At 43.5% G+C, this 19,436-nt stretch overlaps 1 protein-coding gene across 16 annotated transcripts in view; it reads left to right on the plus strand.

Moving 5' to 3' along the window:
- The window catches only part of LOC117607698 (protein turtle), a 128,374-nt gene that overhangs the window by 54,860 nt on the left and 54,078 nt on the right, over nucleotides 1-19,436 (plus strand). For 12 of the 16 annotated variants that reach the window (XM_034331681.2, XM_034331690.2, XM_034331694.2 and 9 more), the window contains exon 3: nucleotides 16,689-16,732. The exons of 2 other annotated variants lie outside the window; for them this stretch is intronic. The gene's annotated coding sequence lies outside the window, so the exon portion shown is untranslated. Of the gene's footprint in view, nucleotides 1-11,825; nucleotides 11,996-16,688; nucleotides 16,733-18,588; nucleotides 19,136-19,436 lie in introns of those variants that run through there. 2 more of the 16 variants (XM_034331683.2, XM_034331685.2) reach the window with 2 other exon arrangements.

Here is a 19,436-nt window from a genome sequence, read left to right on the forward strand (position 1 = left end):
AGGTATAAATAAACTGGAGATCGTGATCGATCGAACTGGCTCTCGTAACCGACGTAATATTTTAATTAATAATATCTACGGAGGGTAAGCCGCAAAGAAAAAAAAAGAAAAAGTTTACGGAAACTATCCGACGCGATCGTCAATCCGCGTCTAGTATAATAACAGCAGCCTGGCCTGTGCGAACTTCCTTAACGAGTTTATACGTTGTTCGCAACCAACTGCAACGGAACCAACATTTGCGATAGCAACGTGTGCAGGTATTTACATCCGGCACTGTTCGCTTCACAACCACCTAATTATAGTAAAATCTATTACTATAGACTATAGACTATAGACTATAGACTATAGACTATAGATTATAGACTATAGACTATAGAGAGTCTATACTGTACAGAGTGACAAGAAAATAATAGCTGGGAAAACTACTTTTACTCAGGATGAAAAACAGGTCTGGATGAAAAACAGCGCTTCCTTTCCAAGATAACACCACTTTATCTTTACATTGAACTTTGAATATTTCATGATAGAAATAGCTGGTACATTTACAGGGGCTCTAATCATTTTTTCTTTCCGACATCATCATCTCTGAACGATCATTTTTCAATATGACACTTGTTCGCTTCTAGAACGAAACGAGTGATTTAACCCCGTGTATGTAGGGTGGGTCCGGCTTTACCGAGAGTAGTGGCCTCGTTATCGAAATGCGATAATTTGTTTAGCCAACCGCTAAATCTCTCTACCCGTCCCTCGATTTCCTCTTTCTCCGTTCTCTACTCCGTTTCTGTCAGCCGTGTCGCTGTGCCGCCGTGTTACCGTGCGCTTGACAATACTGACACTTTGGCGTCATTACGATGTAAATGAACACAGAGTGTCAATACTGGCCGATCTCGGTTGACCTGTTCATTATTTTCCGTGGTCAGGCATCGTCCGTCGACCCAGTATACCCGTGTATGTACCGGCTAGAAATATCATCCGGTTTATTCACGTTCAGCATCGAACACGCTTCCGCCGACCAACGGAACATCCTGCTTCTCGATCGATTTCCAATAGTTTCTTTCTTCTTTTTTCTTACTTTCTTTCCTTGTTTTATTTACGTTGTCTGTCAAACGGAATTGTTTTAAAACTAAACTCGAATTAAAATAAAATGTTAATCCTTGATGATTTCCTCGTTGAAAATGGAAATATAGCTGGTGGTTTCCTAGGAAGCAGTCGTCTGAAGGTTCAACAAGAAAGCAGCAGCGACCGACTTACCTAGATCGCAACATTTCGGTTTTTGCAGAGGACGCGATTCGCGATTCGCGGCCGTTTACGTACCCGTTACGGTATTTGCATGTTAAACGTTCTCGTTATCTTCGCTTCGACGTAGCCCCGTTAGCGTCTGTCTTTTTACTTGAAAGTGAAAGTTTCAAAGTGAAATGTTAATGTTGGACGGTCGTTGTTCGTGACGGCCTGTTAGCGCCGTCGTCGATTTTTGTCCGACTGATTACGGACTCATTCTCTTTCTCACTGATCCAGTGAGATTAGGATTATTATTATTTAAATAACAGGAGAGTAGCGCGTGTACTTAACACGAATTTGCCTTGCCGAAGAAAGTTTCATCCAAGTCGAGAGGAATTATTACTTGAAAAGTGGATGATACATTTTAGGGAATTTTTTTTCGTCTTTTATATGTAAAAAGATCCGAATGTCATTAACGGTTACGTTACGCAATTATATTTAGATTTTCAGTATTTTTCGAACTGAAATATATAATATACAAGAGGTGAGAGCGACAAAATTTTTCGAACGACTTGGAATTTTTCTTGTCGTTAGAGTTTTCAAGTTTCACAGCAATTTTAGACAAGAGTACTTGACTGGACTTGCGCCTAGCAGGCACACTTGTACCGCGAAAGATTAATGAATCTACGGACCGTTGCCTAGCACTAATTTTGAACTTGCAGTGCAAACGATGGGGGCCAAAAATAGAGCACGGTAGAGCACTATAAAGTTGCGAGACTCGGTTGCGAAACTAGCGAGAATTAAACTGAACGAGGGTTAAAATATCTGAGTTGTATTTTTATTATTAACCCTTTAACCATGGACGAGGTGAGGATAAAATCGATATACCTGCTGACGTGACACGACTCGTCACTATTCCAGAACGTTACGCTATCATTTTCTCGCCTTAACAATGTTGTTAGGAGCCTCTCACGGCCGAATATTCAGAAGGGGGAGGAAAAAAAGAAGTATAACGAGCAGCTGAGTGAGAAAAGTCGTGGATGACGTCGATCACATTGATAATACATATAATCGATGTGTTATTATGTGTCGGCAGGGCGATATGAATTTAACCGAGCGAAGAGTAGGACAGGCATCGTGACGTCACCACTAGGGAGGAAGACATCGGTGTCGTTGGGGGTGGGTTAAAGGTGGAGGAAGGTTTGAGGTCGGTCTGCCTGCCATTGACGTAACACGCCGAGTCTCGCCGGTAGAGAGCAGTCTGAAAAAGGGATGACTTTATAGTATAGAGTATAGAGTAGAACAGGGTGGAGGACAGTGGGTGACGAGCATCGGTATCGATCGACAGGGAGACGCGGCGTGACGCGACGCGACGCGACGCGACGCGACGCGACGGAGCGTGTAGTCAAGGGACGCTGGATCGTGTCGTGGACCTTAAAAGGCCTTACCACCGTTTAGTCCTGACATTTTTTAGCTCTCGTTGATCTTGTAGCTGGCAGTTTGATTGTGTGCCACGCGCGATCTAATACGAAATATATATACTGATAGTCGGACAGTTAGTTCAATTATCGAACAACCTTGTAAAAGTAGAATACCCTTGGTAAATATGCAGATAAAAGCAGAAAATATCCCTTCGTATTTATCAGAAAACAAAATATTTATAAGTATGAAATGCTTGCGTTTTCAGTGTATGTTCATCAATCATGTTTCACTCGACTTAGCGGGTGCTATCATCCACCTCGTAATTCCCGAAGCCTTTTATGCATTCTTCAAGAGAAAGACGATTAATCCATTTGCTGACTGGTGCAGGCAACAACAGCGAGCGTACGAATTGATAGCGGTTGGAATTGGAGTTGACGGTCAACCAGAGGAGGAATCTTTACGCGATAATTTCTAAATAAATTCTCGCAGCTTTACGTCCCGTTAAGCTATCCACCTCAAAGACCCGCGTTCTCGTTAATCATATAATTCTCGTTCGCTTTTAATAAATTGTCGAGAGGCTAAAGCGAGCACCGATAATGAATCACAACAATGCCTCGCGTGGCTAATGAATTATCTTAGTGGTCTTCCTCTCCTTTCTCTGCGACGCGACGCTTCTACTCCTTGTTCGGCCGCGGCGCCTCTTCCATCATTTCGGTCTGCTAGGCCAGGCCAATGGCTCCGCAAGAGAATCGGCATCCCTGACGACGATGAAAAATTACAGGTACAGCTGACGACGACGACGACGACGACGACGACGACGACGACGACGACGCGTTAAAGCCTTATTAATTACGTCCACTCCGACGACATGGATCATCTGAGATATCTACTGGATCACTGTTTTTTTTTTTTCAAAAAGTGCTCCAAGCTCAGCCTGTGTAGAAGAACAAAGGGTATAACAGTCATCTCAGCATTAGAATGGCGTTGTTTGAAAATCAAGTGCATCACTTTCAACTAGAGAGACCTAATCGCTTGAGCATCGACCGAGTCGCTTTCCACAAAGAAGCCTGATCCTATCAAACTATCGAAGGGATTTCACGGGAAGCTTGATTCGCGAGATCGTTGGTAACAGAGAGAGATTCGAGTCCCACAGGTGACTGACGACCACCGCAAATTACTGGCTGATCCTCTTTGTAATCAGAGTGTCGCCTCGGTTGACGCTTTGAACTGCCTTTTGACTCGACGCAACGCGACGCGACGCGACGCATCGAATTAACGTTCTTTGACCTGATCTCCTCCCATTGGCCAGGCTTTTTCCCCAATGAGAAGCTCGGCGGAATATCAGGATAAAGTTTTAGAAAAGGAAAAAAGGAGAAAAGAGAAAGAGGAGAATGGGATGCAGCAGCTGAAACGTTAGCTATTCGTGTCGCATGAAACGACACGGGCTGCATTCACGCGGTGCAATTTCGAGCCGGGCGTTACGTAATTACGGAACAACGAAATCATGCGGACGAGGTCGAGCTCTCCGAGAGAGAAGTGGCCGTATCGGTATTAATTAAAAATTGAATTTTTCTGCTGACTGTGCTGGCACTGGCTCCGACTCTAGCGAAAAGCTCTGCGACCGAGTTGTCAGGCAAACTCCGATACCGAAACCTCCATTTCTTTCCTCTTCTCTTTCCGCCTTATATAACTCGATTGGTTAACATCCGACCCACGTTTTGTCCATGTTTTCAAACTACACAGCTTTTAATTTCTATTTATCTTAAAGCCTAAAAATTAGTCTTAATCAAAGATGCGTTAAAATCATCATTTTAACCGAAGCAAAATACAGCAATTTTTCAATCTGTGCGCAATCGGTCGATGCAAGCTCGAAAATTGCTGACGTCCTGATGGAATCGTTTCCAGGAGAAACGAGAAACGAGAAACGAGAAACGAGAAACGCATGCCTGGTCACGTACGAGTGACGTACAAATTAATTAAAATCGATCTACATTGAAAATATTGTTATCGTAGACGAAAAAGCTTCGTTTTGGTGAGAAGGGAAATTGTACCCGGCAGACGTACAAGACGTACAAGACGTACGTTCGTTCGTATTATCCAACGCTCAAACAACAGGATGAAAAGTTATCTAATTACGGAGAGAAACAGCGATACTGGAACAGAAAAGAGCAAGGACGAGAAAAAGCAGAAAACTTGCAAGGAAGTGCTCTGCTCGAGTACATAGTTTTCTTCTTAAAATAGTACGAGTTTTGCTGAAATATTTTCTTGTAACCGTACACGTGTCTCTTGTCCCTGTCGCAGACAATGTTTCGAAACTGTTCTCTTTTCCTTCGAGTCGTATACGGAACATTTTGTCGGAAACTTGAGGAACACTTGTGTTACGCGTCTGATCAAACAAGGTTTGATTATGTGGCTAAATAACCTTTACACCTTTAGCCTGTTTCACGTTGATAGATTTCTACACCGCTCTCTATAAAATGTGTTTGAAAGAAAAAACAAAAAACAAAGTACTCTTGACACCCTTCGGTTATCCTTGATCGGCGAACAATTAGGGATTGGAGTGAAACACGACGGTCCACTTTGTGATTTACACAAGTGGCCAGTGTGGATATAAGGGGATCGAATTCGACGCGACGCGACGGCTTTATAATCCATCGGGAAATCTAACCGGAGAAAGTAAATACTCTCGGATTAAGGTTCGAGCGGCTAGCAAACTTGAACTTGCAACGACGAATTCTCTTGATAAATTTCAATGTGCCCGTTGTCCTTAACGGAGCTAGTTCGAATGCTAGTAACTAGCGATCGGATTCGATCACGCGTCTACTACCGTTCTATTCTAACCGACAGGATTATAATACATATCTTCGATAGCGATAGAAAGATATGATAAAAAAATTTATTATCGCACCGTAGCGTAGAGACGACTAACTTTTGTTATACCAAAGTAAACATAAGTACATTGAATTTTTCTTTCAACTATGGTTGATACGAGTATCCTTAGTTAGATCGTTTTATGATAGGCGAATATAGTCGATGTTAATAGCGAAAGGGTTAAAGGCCTTTTATCTGGCTGGTGAACGTAGCTCGTGCGAAGTTATTGCATACGGTACACACCCAGAGTCACGTTCCAGAGTATGTTGAAGTTAATTCAATATCGGATTAAAGGTACAGCAAGGGGCCAGCAGGTTGATACTACCGTTAGCGGGTACCTCGTTTATCTTTGCCAGGATAAGCGTGTAGCGACGAGTTAGTAAGATGATATTATTTTATTTCCATCCCAATAATAACAACGAAATGCTTTGTTTTATTTCTCTTTTTATTCAAACTCGAATGCAGTAGTCTTCCTTTGAAGTGATCGGTTCAAAACAGCTTTTCAATTTCACGAATATTCTTTCCCATTCGTACCTACGTGTTTAATTATTTAACTGCGTTCGAGAACTTTCAATTATTTTGCACGCGATGCATTTACGAGTTGCGAGAATAGCAGAACAATAATAATCGCGATTATTTCTCGCAATATCGTATTCGAATAATTAAATTCTGATCTGCCGCGTCAACAGCTTTCACGTCTGAAACAAACATTGATCAACGATTAACATTAGTTAATATATACATACATACATACATACGAGTAAAAGAATCTTATGCAGCTTCTTTTGCGATATTATTTTGCGAAATCGAATTGAACTGAATGGAATATTAACGGAGCTTATGCGGTCCGACTATATTATTAATTTGGCGGGTCGCGTCGTCCCAACGCGTAATAACTGTTTATAATTTAATATGATTCTGTATCGGGCGCGGGAGGAAATGAGCCGAGGGGAACACGGCACGGCACGGCACGGCACGGCACGGCACGGCACGGCACGCAGGGAATTGAACGGTCAAACTCGCAGACCAGCCGAAACTCGATTTACTTGGAGGTATCGCTCGTATTATCTATCTCTGCCTCCCGCTGTGTATTTACACAAGGTATGGCCAATTGGTAACGAAACTGTTTTCAATTGAATCGATTTAATGATTCGAAGAAACATACCACCTTTTATATTTAAAATCATTGAAATCTATAGAGAGTAAAAGTTGCAGTGAAATGATTAAAAACATTAGTGGTTCGACATGTTCCCGACCCGTAGTCGGGAAAAGCTAAACTTATCGATCGAGTATCTAGCTCGATTTTCGATATGGAAACGCATGGGACGTTGAAGATCGCGCGAGCATCGGCCAGTCAGAATAAGCGACGCGACGCGACGCGACGCGACGATCCGAGAACGATCGTGTCAGCGTTATTAATAATTCTCGTCGACGTCGTTCTGGATTCGCGCGGTCGACACGCGATTCGGCTTTTTGTCGTTGAATTATTGATGCAGCAGAGCATCGCGCGTCCATCTAAACGACTACCTGGAAATAATTCTTTTCCAGAGGTAAACTGCTGTTTATTTCAACATTTATAGTGAACTTTTACGAATTAACTAGCTTAAAGTATCCTGAATTGATTTTCTAAATTAATGCTTACTGTATCATGTGTAATTGATCCTTATCAAGAGAAAAAGGTTTTCAGTTTCGATTATTAGGATTATGATAGCGAAAAACGGAAGGAAGAAATCTGTAACAGCCGTTTGTCGGCAGCAAACTTTTCCAACGATAAAGGTCTTTTCGCTTTAGAATGTAGATACTCTTCTTTTTCCCCGAGACGTAAACGTAGACGTAGACGTAGACGTAGACGTAGACGTAGACTGAATCGAGTATTTTGAAGATGCAAAGCACACCTTCCGCGTTCGTGCCTTCTCGGAGGAACTTGGACGCGCTGTGCCGCGCCATTTCCGACATTGTTATCCACCAGTGGAGAAGAGAGAAGGCGGTTGGGGTAACGAGTCGAAAAAGTTTCGAGCAAAAGCTCCGTTGCTGAACTTTTACTGCTGAATTCGGAAGCGTTAGCGATTAACCCTTTTTCTACTCCTTTCATCGCGTAATAACCACGAATTCTACTCGTTTACCTATTACTTATTTCGATGGTTTTAACACTTAACGGATCTTTAGGGCTGGTACTACCTTGTGAAAAATGAATTATTTCTGTTGGAGGGCAAAAGAAGAAAATACCGCCTTCTTTTTATTTCATTCCTCATGATCGATTTCGTGTTCAGGATTCCAAAATTGAGTCTTTTTCGGCACCGTTCGTCCGGTACCGCTTTATCGTTCCTCTTTCACCTATCGACGCGACGCGACGCGACGCGACGCTTTTTCCTCTAGCCCGTTGCATGAAACCTCCTCGGTGAAAGTAGAGACGGTGGATCGCGATAAAATTTCACTTCCAAATGGTGCTGAAAGTTTCGCTTCTATCGAAATTCCGATGATTCCGCGGGAACTTGGACCACGATGACTCCATTTTTCTTGCTAGAACATTCGTAACCTCTCGGTCCTCGGTTCGATAGAGAAAAGTCCGTTCGTTCGAGATATACATATGTAGTACATTCACTACTGCGAAACCAATGAATTATGTCATGCTAGCAGAGTTTTGTCGATTTCTCTTTTGCTGTTTGAAATTCGAAATATCTTTGAAACAAGATTGAAGATTTCCAAGAGGTGGAATTGTTTTTGAAAGCGTAACGCAAAGCGATTTAGCCTAACAATCGTGGTCTAGCAGCGAGGAATGAAATTCACTGTTTCTGGGTTACGTTCCCTGTCGTGATAGAACGCTCAAGTCGCTTCCTCTTTTCATCCGTTTTCCATGGTCGATCGAGGAAGGCATCCATGCGCGGGTTCTGCAACACGAAACCGCCACGCCGCGCTGCGCCGCGCCGTTCTGATGTGCAACGTAATTTCCTACGTGGCTCCCGCGCCCGGAACCACGGAGCAGACAACAATGAAACCGCCTCGCACCGACGCGTTCTAACCACTCGTTCGTTCGGATAGACGCGTCTTTCCGCCGTCGAACAGCTGGAAATTACATCAAAGGCTCCGATTCTGTGCCCGGCATTGTATCGACTCACACAGGCTGAATACGCAGGACCGGAAATAAACCGAATACAACAAGTTTCAGGCCATTCAATTTCACCGTTTCTCTTACAATTAGTCTACTTTCGATACGCGAAGAAACAAATTTCTTCGTTTCTTCGTTTCTTCGTTTCTTCGTTTCTTCGTTTCTTGCTCGATTTATCGAAAATCCATACTCTCTGAAATAAGTACGTTATTCTTCTCAGGACAGTCTTGGACGAAATCAGACTGTATGCGGCAATATCGCATCGAGTATCAAGTGTTTCATTCTCACGATCAGTTGAACAATAACATCGTTCTCGTTCCGGACAACGACATTCACGTAGCGCGTTAACAAAATCGAAATAATTTTTCAACAACGCGTTCCAGACTGAATGTGCTGGTTGTAACAGCGTTTCCACGCGTTACGATTTTCCGTTCGAATTACGCTGCGTCGCGTCGCGTCGCGTCGCGTCGCGTCGCGTCGCGTCAATTGAAAGCGTAAATAAACGTTCGAGTTGACGCGTTGCGATGGATAGAACGCAATATCCGCAATATCCGCGAAGGTTGTGTGTCGTTGCCGAAACGAGCAAGAACGAATCGATATACATAGTTAAGGTAAGAAAGTTTCGGCAGAAACGTAGGCGTGGCAGCGCAGCGTACGAAATAAAAGTTTACACGAGAGAAAAATTGCTCTCGCGCTTCCGGTCGTACCAAAAAGTGGCGACCAACCAAGAGTAGAAGAAACGAAGCTGGAGGTGTCGGAACGAGGTTTCAAGAGGCAGCACACGTTGAAAACGTTTCGACCAGCCTCCAAGCCGCGAAACGAAACGCCTTGCTAAACGCGTTCTCTTCTTTCTTTTCTTTTCTTATCTTTTCTTTCGTTAAAACGACTCGACCGAAATTCGAAAGGTGCGCGACCTAAGAAATTCAGCAAATTCAGGACCAACCCACTTTTTCCTCCTTCTGTCTATATTCTAGAATATATTAAAAACGTGGCTACTTAATATTTTCCTCTCGTCCTCAGGCTCCTCGCTTGAACAGAATTTACCAGCCAACTTTAAACCCTAAATTTCTCCGACTTTATGTTTCAGTCTCGAGTCTCCTTCTACCTTTTCGATTCCTTACCTCTCCCTCTTAATCCTTGACGATATCATCGATGTTGATCCCCGAACATGTTTCGAATCGTCGAGTCTCCGAAAGGGGATTATCCGTTCCGTGATATCAAAGGAGGGAGGAAGAAAAAAAACGTTGTGAGCGAAGAAAGGAGATTTAAAGGAGAAGAAGGACGGTTTTCCCATGAATTCAACGAAGGAAACTTTGCTCACAGAATAAATCGTCTTTATCGTCTCTTACCTATTCCCTCTCGTGTAGAGCAGGCTGTGTCGAGACGGAGATCGTCCGTTTCTCGTCAAATTTTCACGCGAGTTTTTTTTCGTTCAAACGATTTTCCAAGCAGTTCAATCGAAACTCACGATTCGATGCTCGACATACTATTACGTTCCGTTCGTTCGTTCGCACCCGTACGCGTTTATGAAATATTAAATTAAACGAGGCCGGGCTACAGGAGGGAGAGAAAAAGAAGTGGATGGAAGGCAAAGAGAAACGAGAGGCGGGAATAATTCAAACGCGTCACATCGCTGGGAAATTTCAGCTCGCAAGTCGACGCTGCGTTAGGCGCGTGAAAGAGGAGGAAGAAAAGAGAAGAGAAGAGAAGAGAAGAGAGCCACCCTTCGCGTTTTTCCATCCAGTATTCATTTACCATTCTGCGACGCGGTAAAAGGGTACATTTGTATGGAAATTTTTCTCTGACTCGTTCCGCTCGAAAGGTGACGTATACAAATCCACTAGCCCATTTTTCGCGCAGAGAAAGGATTAAAGTATTTACCGTGGAACGGAAATTGTTGCGAGGAAGAGAAAATTATTGTCGACGGAAGGACGTTTGAACCGTTCGTTTACCGAAGCATAAAAATAGGACATTTGCTTTCTTACAGTTTTAGAATTTCAAGAATATTGAAAAATATTGAAAAATATTGAAAAATATTGAAAAATATTGTAGAATATAGGTAGAATATTGCTTTTCAAAAGCAAAACCTCTTCGCTGGTCGTTCATATCGCGACGATTCTCATCTCTTGGCGCTGTCTCTATTCCAGCGCAATTTTTCACACGGTCAAAGATAATTATTTTCTCCTTTCGATTCCAACACTGTCTATTTGCATTTATTCTGCGTCTGCTTTCAACAAAGCTTGTGGCCTCTCATCTGGCCAATTTCTGTCTTCGAATCTTCGCCTCGCTGCTCCCGTTACACGTGATTTACGCACGTGCCGGTGCAATGCTCCTCTTACAAGAACAGAGACAACGTTTTTCTACTGGTAATTCATTCGTGCGCGAGTAACCCGTTCCGAAAGATAGCGTGAAATTACGCTACTCCTACAAATCGTCCAAGATAGTTTATTCTCTTTGATGAATTTTATGCGAGCAAACCTAACACAGTGGATTTTACAGGTTAAAAAAGAAATAAACATTTTCTATTATAAATGAAAAACTCTTCTTTCACAGAAGATATAGGTACCGTTATCGAAAAATCACGGTTGCGGAACCACTTGGTCCGGAAATCAGAAAGGAAAGTCAAGGCGCTCGCGTCGCGATTAATATGCTCGACGCGTTGCGCCCATTGTCCAGCGGTTCGCGACACGTTTCTCGAGTAAACACTCGTTTCCTGCGCGCCTTGCTAAAAGCTCAGACCCCTTGGAACCTTTTTAATTCTCACATTTTACCCCGGTCTGTCGCGGCCGCGAGAGCAAATGCGCCGCTGTGGGTTTACTTAAAGAAAAAAAAAAAAGGGAGAAAGAGAAGAAAAGCTGTTGGTGGGTGAACGTGTACTCTGTACTCGTAAGTGTAGATGGTTGGGGCGGTGATGGCGACGTCTAACAAGGGCGAGTAGACTCGACTCGCAAATGGAAATTGGTTGCAAAGGAATATTTACTGCCACTGCTAGCCTAGGTGAAAAGCTGTAACTTATGTGGTGGAACCCAAAATGGAAGAGCATAAAGAGAAATGCACCGACTTGGGACGTGTGAAAATGATGGCACCGCGATGCGTTCGAGGGATTCCTTGGACTGGCGTGTTTGTCTTGTCATCTTCTTCGAATCGCTGGAGAAAATTTCATTTTAAAGAAAAGATCGAGAAGCTAGTAGTGTTTGCGACACCCCTTGCATACCCCGGATACCTTGCAGCTTTTATAACTAGTAAAACATAACTATGTATAAGTAGCTATATACATAGGGAGAAACGAGGGATGAAGTACTTAGAAGGCGCATCATACGCTCGACACATTGATCGATGGAAGAAGGCAAGCCAGCCAAGGGTAACGGGAAACTAAAGGTACGAAGATAAATTAATACCGCAAAATTTCTGGGAGTTAGAGGGAAACTAGTTTGTAGTTGCTCTTCCTCTATCCTCCTCCTCCTCCTCTTCTTCGTCTTCTTCTTCTTCTTCCGTTCACCGAAGCCCTGCCTCTAACTCGGTCGGTCTCCATGCGAAGCATGGATCACCAACGAAGCCCCTTTCGAATCGAATTGCAGAGCAGAACAGAGCAGAACAGAGCAGAGCAGAGCAACTCCGAGAGTCGCGGATATCGCGTCTAGTTATGTCCGGTCCCTCCAGTTACGGGTTTGTTCCAGACTCCCCAACCCCTGTTCGATAACTTTGGATTTCATTAGGCTGGTTAATAAAGCTCGTTATCCTGGCTACGAGTTAATCGGTTGGAAAGTGGATTATACAGGAAACGCGTACCACTACACTACTTACGTACCGAAAAACTGTTTAAAAAGAATGGCTCGTATAAACACCGATTCTTTCATCTGCTTTCGAAATGAAGAACTAGTCTATTTTAACAACAACAAAAATAAACTCCAACTCGAGGACAATGATAAATTCGACGATATCGATAACGGTACATGGCTAACAATAAGAAGAGGGAGGGAAAGGGAACAAACTTTTCAAATGGTCGTCAAGCATTTTTCCTGTTCGTCTCCGACGCAACTGGTTCAAAGAATCGATCAATCGCGATGTTCTAAGGTGGACGATCGAACACTGAAAACGTTCAAGTCGACAAAGAAACAATCGAAAAAGAATCGATCGAAGAGAAGTGGTTCGTCGAATTCGTTAATCCTATTGGCCAATAGTCCTTTGTGGCAAGCGGCGTCGAAATGAAATTTCCGGTCTTACGGAATCCAGAGAATGCTTTGGCGGTCGTCGGGCCATTCGACGATAATTCGATCAGTAATCACACGGAGGTCGATCCAACCATCCCGCCCTGCTTTTTACGTGACGGCGTGTCACGCGACCGATACGCGTGCATTGCTAAATAGACTTTCTTTTCGTTTCGAAAATTCTATTAAACCCCATCTGAAATCATCGTTCTTCTTCATTAGTTAGATTTCAAAAGTTGGATACAAAATAAAATGTAAACGTTTCGTGTCCATTACATTCGTAAAATTTGTAAAATTTGTAAAATTCGTAAAATTTGGAATCGTTACTGGGCTGAATGACCGTGTTAATTTAACGACCTCAAAATCCACTCAATTTTGTTTTCACACGATAGGGGGGTACGTTAAAAAAAGAACCGCACCGAAAAGCCGTGTAAAACACACAGTGTGTATTGAAAAACAAAGGATTGACCTGAAAATGTAGTAAAAATAATACAATAACCGCATCGACAAAATTGGTAAAAAGAGACAATTGAAAACAGTTTGAATTTCTTTGTAGATTGTATTCGATTAAAATCGTGTGAAAATGGAATTAAATATGTAATAAATAGTACTCATTAATTTACGAATATTTCGCCTAACATAACTGACAATGAGTCGTCGTCGTCGTCGTCGTCGTCGTCGGCCATCTGCGTCGCGTCGCGTCGCGTCTTGTATACATATATGTATATCACTGAATTGCGCGCTACCCTGCGCACCGACCGCACTTTTCTCAGTCATGTACGAGCCGTGCAGTGAGACGCACACGCTACGCTGGCTAGAGCTCCGTTAGGAAGAATGTACTTACAAAGGTGTATTCCAATGAAGGTTCATGATGAAATTTTTAAACTGCCTTCTTCACCTTTTACCCTGTTCTTTCGAGATTCTAGAAAAAGGATTACTGAATTACCGGATTCGTTGAATTTTTGACAAAGAAACATTGAAATATCATCAGGAAAATGGCGCACGACCAAAGGCAACACGGCATTTGCGGTTCGAGAATAAATTTAGATTCAACCGATTGTTCGATCGAAGAGTGGTGGATTGGCTCGACAGAGACTACTGTACAGTGTAACCCCCAAAGGCAAGAAGCGAAACAATATTTTGGCAAGCTGCTCCCTCGTCCTAGAGTCGGCTGATTCTCCGAGCGTTCGTGGTTTGCCTTCGAACTCGAACAGGAAAGTGAACAAGGTTACCCGAAGGATTTGCATATTTCTATTTACGAAACTGTGAACGGATCCGAGTTTCTCGCTCGGTTTTCCATCAAACGTTTCGTCGCGATACTTTGGAAAAATCGCATCGCACCGCACCGCGCCGGTTCTATCTTCGTATTTCACAGACATTCTGTGAACACGGTATACGGTTGTCAGACTGGTATACGGTTGTTGTTTATGTTTATCGATTGCTTTGCTCGATCGTATATTTTCCGCTGGAAAAGGTTTCAATTTCGTTAAAAATAAATTTGAAGAAAAGCAAACGATGAATTTAAAAGAACGATTTGTATCGCGGTACATATCAAAATTATCATTAAAAGTGTTGATCGAACAGAGCATACGTTATCGTTTCGTCGAATTTTCCATGAATGATGGAAACACCGAATGTGCTCGTTCGCACCTGTTAATCGACACGGTATTATTCATCGTGTATTTTCAAACGAATTCTACACGTTCATTGCGAGTAATCGGATCTGTTAGCCATGCAATTTTCCACATATTTTTCGGCCTGATTCGTTCTGTTCATTAATAAACTTGTATCTGTTTCGCGGCAGAGAATTTCAGGCTCGTCCTAATAAAAGCAACAGACAATTGTAGAAGCTTGCACGGTAGGGAACAATTAAATTGAAGCTCGACTCGGTTAAATTTTCTCGCGTGTCACGTTCTTCGAGCACAACTGCACTCGCTCCTTGGAGACACTTTTCATAGGACGAACGGCCGTTTTCCAGATCTTTCGTGCTCCTTTGAGGCATAGTTACATTCCTACCTTCCAAGCGTACCTACCCTTTCCTATAATTTTATGAGAAATAGGGAGGTATATATATATATATATGTAGGGTTATAAGTTTACCTAATGGAACGTCGGAGTGCTATTATGTACCTATATAAATATTTATGTAAGCTTTTCATTTCGGATGGATTTGATAAAATAGGTATCCAATCGTCAAAGCGTTAAAATAGACAGACAAGAAATGAAATAGGATAACATTGCGGCGACGAATGGAAATCTCTTAAGAAATCTGTTTATTTTTAATCAAGTCCAGATTTCGAAGCGGATCAATGATCATTTTTCGTTAAGTTACTCCGGATGTTACTTGTTTAATGCCGAAACGAAGGCAATTCAGAGGACGTTCGTTTAAAGTTTAATACAACGCTCGATTTAGATCCCGTTAACTTCCGTCCGGTTCTCGATCATTATAGCTTTATGTAGATTTATGGTACGTCGTATTTTATTGCCGGATATCGACCAAGTTATATTTATTCGGTGAACGATAGTGTGTACCGTGCTTTGCTGTGCTCGTTCCTCAGGGAGGTCGAGGACTCTCTCACTTTTTCTTTTTCTTTTTCTTTTTCTTCTTCGTCTCGCCGACAGTCTCCTCTCTCTGTTTCTGTCTCACTACCAGGTGAGTAGAAAATATTGGCATGACATTTATATTAAACTCTGCAAAACTATCGATCCACGCTCGTATATATGTATAGAACCCAGCGTCTTTCCACGCAAATACATTTTTATTTTTAAGATTATCTGTTTCACAGTTTGATCATCGTGTATCGACTTCGATCTCCGATTCTTCCATACTTTTTAACCTTTAAGTACAATGGGATGCAGGGGGCCAGCTTGAATATATTGTATAATACCTACACAATTTCTATTGAATGAAAATGAACATGGATCCGAAAGGAGCAGAAGATACAGTTGGTTAACACAGCGTCCAATTGACGCGAGTGGTTCGTTTTAAGTCGGGTAAGCTGCGGGTATTTAACAATTTATGGCTGGTTGTCGTAGCCGGAAACGCGTCTCTGCGACGGAACTACCGGCTGGTTGAGCCGCGAACATTGCATTAAACGTCGACCAACGCAATTTCCTAGGAAACGCAACCGGCGAATTCGAGCGGATAAACTACGACGACGCGAATAACAATGCTCGATCTCTCTGAACTACTATTTTGAAATAATATAAAAGGAAAACTGTTATTTTGCCGCTGTTGTTGTTTTATTCTCTACGAGTGACAATTCTCGGTCGTTTGTGACTTAACAATTTTTCATATCAGACATTCATCGTCAGTAATCTTTGATAAATGTCTAGTTGAGTGAATCCGGATGATGACGACGACGATCAACGAACTGTAACAATTTTGTAACAAGTTCCAGCCGTTCGGTTATCTCGCGACGTCGCGCGTCGCGTCGATTAGAGATCGGTCGATGGTCTTCCGCTCGGCCCCTATTATCTCCTTCTGATTGTGCTGGAACATCGTGGACGCCGTCACTCGTCGATTAAACCCGGATACAATAGGATTTCCCAAGTCTTTTGGGACCCAGACACTCTGCCGGCACAGTTTCTAGGTTTTCTCTTTTCTTCCTCGTCAGGCACTCGGTTCTCTCCGTCTCTTTTCTCATTTACACCCTTGGAAAAACGTGCAACATCCTTCTGTTCGATACACCCTCTCGCTGTCCCTCGTCCTTCCACTTCGAACTGGCTGCTTTCGGTCACGCGATCGCTCTTGCGGGAATTTTCCTCGGCTGTAAATTGCAAAAGTTCCAGCTACTATCGTTCGACTATCGTTCGACTATCGTATCCCTACCGAAACTAACTGTTGTTTCTTCTTGTTTCAGATCCCAAGGCGTCTCTCTGGATCCGGCAGGAGCACACTCGCGGGGTAAGTTGTTCTTAATAACCAGCGCGGCGCCGCGTTCACTTGCTCGAGTAACCGAACGGAAACGGAAGAATTTTCTACTTATTAGAACGTTATTTAAGGGTTCCCAAGTACTACTCGTTCACATTGCTATCCAGACTTGGGCGGATCTAGACGGTTGAATGACGCCCGGTGAACGGCTCGCATTAGTACCTGACCAGGCAAAGGGGGATCAGGTATCAATTACCTCCCGCTGTCTCGTTATTATCCATTACGATTTACGCGTGACACGCGTTCCCCTACATTTCTCGATCTACATAGTTCAAGTTTCGATGCAACCTTGGAAAGTGCACGGAAACGCAGCGTCTCAGGATAATCGAAAAGTTTCGTTCTCGCGTTCCAACCAGCAAGCTGAGCGAAGCGCAAAGTCTTAGCTAGATAACGGAGAAGGCAACGAGGCGGGAAATTTTCTCGACCTACCGAAAACTTTTCCATTCTTCGCCGATTCCGAAGCAACTATCTATAGTTTATGGCCTCTGTTTTCCGCGATGAATATCGTGAGAAAAGTTCATGGAAGTTCGTTTCCACCTAGACAGCTGGAAAAACGAACGAAAACGGTTCTATTCCTTTTGATAACGCGTTCATTAACGTTTCCGTTACGATGACCTGTGAAATTTCAGTGGTCTCTTTGATCCGCTGAAAAATCATGCGATTCTTTTAAAAATTATTATTAACGCCTCTATGCTGCGATGCATATATACATATGTTAATGTAATAACTTTGACATAACAGTAACAGTTTAATAATAAATCCGTTTCTCTAGCTATTTTTGCGAGAGTCATCGTATTGCTAAATCGTAAAACATTAAATCGTAATTGATTGCCTTCTCTTTCCGCTAAAAATTAATTGCTCCAGGAACGGATTCTCTGACAGCAGATTAATTTTAGCTGATGCTAGTATCTTCGCGACTGAGGAAACAATAGGACGATGAAGCTTAAGAGAGAGAGAGAGAGAGCGTACTTGAATATTCCAGAGAGAGGTATTAAAAAATGAGAGAAACAAAGGTTAGTTTACGACGCAGAGAGTTTTTTGGAAGGGACACCCTGACCTGGCTGGAATACATTTGTTCGAACATCTGCGGAACGATATATTGCCAAGGAGAAAATGAATAAATTAACAGCAGAGCACTTGCTGCTTTTCGCCCGCGCGGCAACTTGCGCGTACTTAATTAAATTTAACGCGGTGCTTGGTCCAGGCTTTCGCTCTCGGACTTTGCGTGCCTTTCACGGAAGTCGGTCGCTCGGAGTTGTTCAACCGACGTTGGACCAACGATGTCGCTTAAATATTTAATCTGTCGGAACAGCGTTGCGCGCAAAAGGCGGCAACTTTGAAAGTCACACAAATCGAATTACAAATTCGCTTTCCCAAAGGAAGGTGACAAACAAACGCGACAAGATGATTTTCGAATGTTTTAACGTGTTCTAATAAGACGTATTAAGAAAATCTATTATCAAAAAGTTCTGGTAGAATCTGTTTTGAGGAGAGTTATTGTATAGAGAGAGAGAGAGAGAGAGAGAGAGAGAGAGAAGAAGGAAAAAGGCAAATGACACGAGGGACACGGCCAGGGCACCTTTGGAAGTCGTTACGAGCTTGGATGCCGCCCTTCCGCCCGATCAATATTACGTTGGTGGGGCGGAGGCAGCGGCAGCCAGAGAGGGTGAACGCGAGGAGGTAGAAGAGCGGTGGGAAGGTTAGGGAAGGTATCCAAGGTAGAAAGTTGTCCTGGCGGGGTGTCGAGGGGATATTCGCCGGGAGAAGAGGGGTTGAAAGTGGTAGGGGTTGTCAGTGGAGGAGCCAGCCAGCACTGTCATGGCGCCGCGCACCACCGCCAGCCAAGCGGTAGCTGAAACTACTCCCTCGCGGTGTGTGACGCGTTGTTGGCGATTTTTCCAGGGAAATTAATCGCGATCAGCGGGTCGCAAAGGATCGCGGAGTGCTCGACGATTTGCTCGACGATTTGCTCGACGATTTGCTCGACCAGGGAAAAAGGGACGGGTTTAAGTTGTTGGTTGGAACCGCATCGTCGTGGTGGGTGCGCGCGATCCTCCGGCGCGAGCAACTATCGTAACCCGTACGTCGTGTCGCAGTCGTGGCTTCGCGGCTCTCTCGAGAGGAGCAGAAACTGTGTGTGTTCGCGTGTTCGTCATTCGGAGAGATAGTTGGAAAGGACCAAGTATTTAAGCATAAATTGGAACAAGTATTGGAACGGTGCTGCGAACTCTGTGTGCTGATTGATACTCGACTAGTATATTATCCACGGGTTGTTATCGGTGTCGGTGGTAGTAGAACGAAATCGTATCGACCTCGAAACTGTTCGCAACGAAGGTCGACGATCTTGAAGAGGCTATAGGTTCCCGATTCGAGGTAGTACGTATAGTGATCGAGGAAAGGAGAGCTGGAGATGAAAGAGGAACGGTGAGACGCGAAGGTGAATCGATGTTGCACGCGAAATCGTGTCGCGATCAGTTCGTTGGGTGGTAGCACGCACGATGTCGCGGCGCGATGCGTCACGTGACTGAGAACGTGAACGAGTAGTTACTTGTAAAGTAACAAGTTTCAACACACCTGACCAGGCTGTCGTCGAGCTGGTGGAAAACAAGACGGAGGTGGCTTTTGGAAGTGAATCGCGTTGCCAGCAGCCCCGGATCTCTCATTCTCACTGACGACG

This window comes from Osmia lignaria, chromosome 6, assembly GCF_051020975.1.
Source record: "Osmia lignaria lignaria isolate PbOS001 chromosome 6, iyOsmLign1, whole genome shotgun sequence".
Taxonomy (NCBI): Eukaryota; Metazoa; Arthropoda; class Insecta; order Hymenoptera; family Megachilidae; genus Osmia; species Osmia lignaria.